The following is an 8,182-nucleotide window of genomic DNA, read 5'->3' on the forward strand; positions in this document are numbered from 1 at the left end:
ACAACCAGCACCACCTTCCTGTCAATATGGGCTCGTGCCGCATCCGTATGGTAATGGGCACATAAAAATGGAAGACACACGTAGACACAAGCAAAACAAAGATTTCCATCATAGAACGAAAACAGTTAGACAATCTCGGTACTAGTGGTGAGTTTTTTCGACGTGCCAACGCAACACAAAGAAAGGCTTTCGCCGAAGAATGAAAGTGGAGCGAAAAAAATCTATTTGAACAAAACGGAAGCGTGAGAATGTTTATGGAGCACCAAGAAATCCTTCAGACTTACTTTTTTCCAGCATAGAATCAATATTCGAAAAGCAAGAGGAAATTAATTAGTTGTGCGAAGAAATCAATTTTAAATTCTTCTACTTTGATGTTGCAAACATGAGCACCCTCTTCTAGAATGGAACTCCCCCGAATGGAACCATGAAATGGAATCTCAAACGAAACCCGGGACAAAGCCATCAGCTGCGATAATGAGAAGTGCATATGCATTTAAATGAAGCTCATTTCATCACACTCAGTTTCACGCACCAACACCTAGGCCTCGGGTCTCTCAAATGCATAATGACAAGCTGTCAACATAGTCATATATTTCGAGTTCTCGTTTTTGTTGATTTGCTTGTACGAAATTCCTTTAACTTCCATACCCGAAGCAACCATCGAGAGTGGCAACAAAGTGGGGGAAAAACACATTTAAAAATCCTTTCCGAGTCATTTATCTTCACGATTAATAATTTCCTTTTGTACGAAAGAAAGCACAGTACTTAACTAGCCCCGTACGCAAACCGTGGTCGACTCTCTTCACGTTCAAAAGCGCGACGCAGGGCGGGATATGGAATCTGTCGTAAGCAAATTACGTTTCCGAAAGCCATTTTCTTGCCAAATGTAAGTCGCACGTGTTATCCAGCTATTTTTCTTTCTTTTGCGATTGTCATGATGGTGTTGAACATGTCCTTAGATAGCAAGAAAAACACTGGAACGCTTTCAGCGAAAGTTGGTGAAAAAAGCATACTGCTCAGTGCTACAAACAAATAGACCAACAATCCGATCGAATCCAGCTTCAGGCAACAGGGTGGATAGCGAGGTCTGAGGGAAGGCAATAAAACTAGAAGAAAGCTCAATAAATCTTCTCCCATTGTGCACCTCAAACAACTGGCACATATTTTACCGCCGTACGCCTGTGGACAAGAGATGCCAAGATCTCGTCTGACATGTGACCTTCCCTTGGAAAGATGGCAACAGTCCGACGTGAATGGTATCGCTTCTTCCTTCACCACCCTACCCCAGGCGACTCTTGAATGTTGAATGAATGGAATTTGTTCACGCAACGGGCACCGTAAAGACAAGCAACGTCTACGTGTTGAAGGATATTCAGCGGAAGTCGTTTTTCGCTTCCGTTTTATCAAATCCTCTGTTAGCTTGTCAGGGATGAAGCATAATGCAAAAAAAAAAACAAAATCGACCATACATTCTTACAAAAATAACCAAGTGTGGGGGAGTTAAATGGTGATGGGAGGCAGAAAAGTTTCATCCGGCATTATCTACCAGATAGTTGATGACGATTGGTCACAGTAAACACCCGGAGTCGAAAGGCGAAATACGTCAAAGATTTCAATCTTCCCGACCGATCATCATGACCATCCCCGAGTCCTATTTCCCAATTGATTGATCGGGCGTGGATGAAAGGAATATAACAAAAGAAAAGAATCGGCAGCCCCTATAGTTGAATGTAGGTTGTGTTTGCATTGCCGCCAGCCAGTGAGAGGAGCGAAATCGATCGGGAAGCATAATCCTCCGCGTGGCTGGCGAGGTAGCTTATCGCGTTTTTGTTGTCGGTAATTTTGGCACCGGTGGTGACAGATTGAACGTACAGCCGTAACCAACTGACCGGGGCTTTGCAGCTGATCCTGGTATGGCAGATTGAAATGTTGATTGTCTCGTATGGCTGAAAGTGATTCAAATTGGACGCATACGTTCCGTTTGAAGGGAAGATAGATTGATATGTTTAAACGAAGTTTGTTGTACATTGTATTATTCGATTGTTTTAAGTATTGTATTGGAGTATTGGAGTAAATTTTCATTTCGATTCGTAAAGAATTCCTCTCAAATACGGAATGCATATAATTTATCATGCTGCAATTTTAATTACTCCTCTCATCTGATAGGAATAATTTAATATGCAATTAAGCCGATTATGGTATACGCTTTTTCCTACATAATCCTTGCAAACTGCTTCCATGTCTTTACAAACACATTATTTTGTGTATGCTTTATTATGGCCTACCACTGAGAATTATTTTGACTTTGAGCCACACCTAATTGCTTTGCCTGATCGTACATGTGTAATTTTTCCCATGCCGTGGTTAAGTACCTTTTGTACCATTTCTTTTTTTACTTTAGCGTTCTATTTGAATTTTTGAAAATTTTGAATTTTTTTACTTAACTTTTGTTTATTTAAGATAGATTATATATTTTTTAATTCAGACACTCATTGCACATCGCTTTTCTCTGTCCTTATCAATTTATCTTTAACGCTGTTGAACTGTTTGGCTCTTGATTTATTTGTCCTTTTGCCTCGAACACCAATCGAAAACGGTTCGCTTCCTAGCGTCGTTCACAACAATACCTCTTTCGCTCTTCTCTTCAAAGCAAAGTAATGCTTCGTCTCGCACCCGGTATCGTTCGTTTCGTTAGGCTAATGGCATTTCGGAACCCCGGCGACGCACTTAAACAGGATGTGTCACCGATGCGGGTACCAGCCACAGAAACAAATGGTCGTTTCGTAGACATCTTGCTAAAAATATCCTCTCACCACACCGTCCACGCCATCTTTTTAAAGCACCCATCGTACCGACATTTGCAACGTCGCCAGGTTTGTGGTTATTGGATTCATCCGACCCGTGTCGAACCCTTTAGCGACCGGAAGTGGAAATGAAAGATAACACCATACACATCATCGATGCTTTTTTGACAAGGAAAACCGAGAAGGGTGATTCGTTTCTTTAGTCGAGTGGTTCGAAACCATCATCCGGTTGTTTCGGAGTGTTTTTTAGTTCTCCAATTTGTGAATGGATTGCTTTGCCGGGTCTTGGCAAAACTATCATAACATTTTTAAGATACTTGTGGTTTGAAATTCTTCGAAACAAATAAGAATTTTCATAACAAAATCTATGTTTTTTTATGATAAAATATATGATAGTGACTATTGTCTAAATATTTTGTTTTGTTTTGTTTTATTTATTTAAATAACTATGCACTGTCATTCTAATCCTAACATTCAAACTAATTTAACACGTAAAATTATTATGCTTTTTTTTAAATTCCTTTCAACATTCTTTCGCGCGCTCCACATTGGCCGTGCAGGAATTTTCAGAAACAAATCAAAAGACAAATATGTATTTCTCACCAAACCGTTGCATGGTTCATATATCATACATCTGATCTCCCACCCTTTTAAACCACCATAATTAATATAAAAAATCGCCCCGACAAACGCTACCACCGCAGCTTGATTGTGAAATATGTGACAAAAATTAGAAGAAACTCGACCACAATGGCATCGCAAAATGCTCGTCGTGCAGTATGCTAACAATTTAAACCCCCACTTGGGTATACGCTAAGCCTGCGATTCACTCTAGCTCAGCTCAATTGAAAGGAATGCAAGCATCAATTTTCCAAAGCACCACCGCCAATGGTGGTCGGTCCGGGTGTTACTGCATGCCTTCGTTCATTTGAAATGTTGCGAAAACTTTGCCGCAAAGAAAACAACTGCAAGCTGTTGAGCGCAAAACGTTTGTTGCCGGTGGATGCATAAAGCGAACGCCAGCAAACGAACGCTTCGTTTCGGCTCAGTTGAGCGCTTCTTCTGATGCACTCCCAGGCGACAACCATTACGATCGCGATCGCAACCGCATGCTGCGTGCGAAAATCATCTGAACGTAAACCACAAACCAAACGAACTGCTCTTACTTACAAAGTACACCACAAAGTAAAGTACAAAGTGATCCTACCGAGAACAAAAAAACCATGCTCGCTGCATAGATCATACTTGGTTCTCTAAAAGGCGTTCTCTAACTCAACTTCAACAAAGCATATCCAACGGGATAACGCACACAGTGCATCTTGCAAATAAAAATTCCCATCTGCCTTCAGGACACATCGTAACAGAAACCGATACCACATACGATATCATAACACATGTCGGTAAGCTGGTGGCATACGCAACGCAAACGCTTCTGGTTTCTCACTGGATCTGGATGGGAGGCCTGGGAGATTTTATGGATGTAACAACATCACTCTGGATCATCATTATCGCCGTACCAAAACAAACGGCAGCAAAAACAGTTGGGCAAAAAAAAGCACACTCACACACACTCGCTCCACCCTGCGACTGCGTATGGAAGCAACATGCAGCTGGATGCAGCGAGTGCAACGAATAGCATGCCACATTTATCACCCAGTACAGCTTGTTCACACTATGCTCCTGAAGAGGGGGGATTTTCCCACTACCGATGGGGTGCCCATCACGTTCATTTCACCATGGAAATCCAAAGGGACAACAACCATTTTGTCTAAAGCTAGAATTGTACCTAGAACTCTGATGCACTGTGTTTCAAACCAATGCAAACGTACTTAAAAAACACGATTTTTCCACTGAAAGGGAATGCATTATGTCAAACTTTAATCCATCGAAACCATCGGCATGGAGCGAAGTGTCAGTGCTGCTGCTAGCAACAAGTTTTAATCATCGAACCCACTTAACTTATTAATGAGGGCGTGTGTATGTTGTGTTGCTTTAATGCATTTGGTCCTTTCTATCCCACATACCCGCCACACGATGCCCAGCAGATGCCCGTGGCCATCTCATTGCACCACTCCACTCCACTGTTTGCATCAATGACAAATTCGTGTTGCTGTATGGTTTTCATTTTTATAGCGCCAACCATAAACAATTCTGTAGAAGTCATTTTACTGTTGAGTGCCGTGTCGAAATAAATCCACTTTTAACAATGTTCTCACTTATCAAAGCATGCATAGACCAGGAGAACGCATTGTACTCAACAGCATACTTGTTTTTCAGTCAGCTTATCACATACTAGATGGACTACCTAGTAGACTGATTTACTACAATCTTCAATCGATTCAATCCACATGCCCATTATTTTTAATATCCCACTCATGGTCGTAATTGCGCTCAACGCTAAAGGTTCAATCGCGAAAGAACTTATTGATCCTGGATGATCCTCCCGACCGTTGTCTCACCGCTACGATTCTCACTTGAACGCTCTTGGCCATAAACGATTGCTTGCCATCAATTATCATCGATCAATTTACGAGCTCATCAATATGCGGTTCATCAACGTTCGATTCCGTCTTAGTTGGAACGATTTGTGAAAATCGTTTCTTCACGTAGTCCAGCGAGCTGGCACTCACATTTGCTGCACGGCACGCATTTCACGTATCGGCACACTTTTGCCGTACTCGTTCGCTGATTATCACGCTCCGTGACTCAGTTATTATGCGGTGTCGAGCAATCAAACTGGGCAGAACGTAATACAGCCGATTGGTGGCGTGACTCGAGTGGAGGGGTCGCCCATCGTAGCAAGAGTGCAAGAGCAAATCAATTAAAGTGTCCTCAGCCCGGTCCGGCATCTCGAACGATTGGGAGCTAACGAATAGCGCACCATCATCTTGCGTGCGTGCATTGAAGGACAACGGTTGATCGGTGCGAGAATCAGGCTGCCATGCAGCTCGTTCCATATCTTAATGACCGTAAATTAAACGACACACCATGCTGTAGAATCTGTGCTACGATCTGCCCGTGTGTAATAATGTGCAAGGACCCAGTCGATTGCAGTACACTTGAGTTGTTCTGTACAAATAAAAATGTTGATTCACGGGTGGAACGCTTTAATGCGAAAATTATTATAATTATCATGCAAAGGAGGAAAGCTCCATCATTAGGACGTTATTATAATAATTTGTTTAATTCAATACACAGCCATCTAGATTCAATATTGCAATATTATCTTAATACTAAAATTAAACTTTTGGGGCGTTCCGGTAGCATGATGGTGGCGGCGCCGGTCTTCACACGAACGGACTGGACCAAAATCCCATCCGGACCAATCCCCCGTAGCAAGGACTGACTATCATCCGGCTACGTGGTAAAATAAGTTGACACGGCCAGGCCGTTCCAATGAAAAAAAAAAAACATTAAACTTTACGTGAAATACAGAACAATTATGTGCAAATTGGCAATTACGTTACATACCAGCACAGCTACCTTAAAAGGTCTTGGCCTACTATTTCGGGTTTTCTTTGATGTCAATTACACGTAATGCGGTAGTTAGTCCTGCCTACGTTCCAGATGGGATTTTCTTCTGCCAGGATCCGATTAGTATATCATTTATCTTGTCTGAACTTCAATTTAAATCGATATACAGTGAGTAAGCTGATAGTTATTCTATTCTAGTAATTAATTAGTTAGTATAATCGAAAACGTATTAAAATGTACTCTCAATAATTAAAACTCACTTTAGTTCCTAACGTGCGGAAACTTTAGTCGGTCGTTATTAGAATGCATAACTCCATATAAATTAACGGCATTGCAGGTCATCTGCTTTTGGTTACAGGAAAACGCATAAAAAATATGAAGGAAACAATCATTACTGATTAATGTCAGAGCGTTGGATTGGAGCATTACGTCCATGATTCAGCTCAGTGTGTGCGACAAGTAGCCAACCACCTTTACAGTGGTTTAGTGCTGGTGTTTATAGTGCTGCAGTTTGATTATTTTCTTTCCGTTCCTTCTGTTCCTTGTGCCCATTTTCAACCTAAGGTTTTCTTTTTTTCGTTTGAGGTTTTTACTCACTATTACGTTTGGAGCATCCTTCAATTTGGAATACTCCACATTAACGTCGCGCACCAGCAGAGACAGATATGCGAAACACATGAAGCATAAATAAGGGAAGTAAAATAATTAATAGTATTTCCCATGGCCTCATTCTCAGCGGACGCTTCGTTCGCTTGGCATGGCATTGCACTTTTTTCTGGGCACAGTTTGTTTGTTCTGCTCCATTTCGCCATCCACTGTGGGCAGTAAGGAAAACTCACTTACTTAATTTGCAAGTGCATTCCATGCAGCACGGTTGTTTGTTGACAATTTACAAATGGTTTTTAATTATTAAACACCCATCTTGCAACCTACTTTTTAACGAGGTCTCCCCGCCCCGGTTTGGCTATTGCGAATTGGACATTAAACTTAAAAAACAATAAAGCTTGTTGTACGCTTCATCATAGTTTGATATTGTGTTATTAAGTAAAATTGTGCACATACTTTTTCTTTTTATCATTTTTAAAACGGGTATTTTGCCAGTTCTTTATTCGTTTCTTTATCCTTTTCTGGCTATTGTTGAGTTATGTTTATGACGGAATGATTCGGATGGGATTATATACCTCCCTGTGGAGTTCTATTGTATGAAGAACCAACCGACGGCAACCGAACTCACTATCCTTAAATCAGAAGGCCGCTTTAAAGTTGCGACGTTACACAGCAATAATTTTGCTACATTAAATTCAAACTGTCATGGCCATTATTGTAGTAGTGAATAGACTTCCCTATATAATTTTGTTAGTCTTGTGCTAAAATCTCTTCTGTACCATTTCCTGTTTGAGCTCATTTGGTTAAAAATGATACGCCGTCTGTAATTGAGGCTAGTGAGATAAAAAAAAGGAAAACAATATGCATTTATGCACACCTATTGGCACTGGTAAATCGATACAGAACGTTCACGGTAATTTTAACCTCGCGTGAAATTTCCTTCATAGGGTAGGATCCAAAGCACGTGCGACAGCCAGTAAATAAAACGCGAAAATTAATCCCAATGTGTAATCTAAAACCGTATCAATCGCCCCCCGCATAAATGTGCGCTTGAAAGGCAATCCAGTGACAATCGTGTCCAAAAGAAGTGGTAATAAATGGTAGCAGTTGCTGTAATGGAGTTGATGGACATGTTCGCGTCACTTAGCGCCACGGTCAACACGCCAGAGGTGTCAGTTCGCGCTGCAGACAAATGGTTGACAGGCGCCGTGATAAATGTGATAAAAATAGAGAACACATATCCATAGAGTTCAAAGGGAATGGGGAAGCTTTTCTTGCTCTCTCTCTCTCTCTCTCTC

This window comes from Anopheles marshallii, chromosome 3, assembly GCF_943734725.1.
Source record: "Anopheles marshallii chromosome 3, idAnoMarsDA_429_01, whole genome shotgun sequence".
NCBI classification, from domain to species: domain Eukaryota; kingdom Metazoa; phylum Arthropoda; class Insecta; order Diptera; family Culicidae; genus Anopheles; species Anopheles marshallii.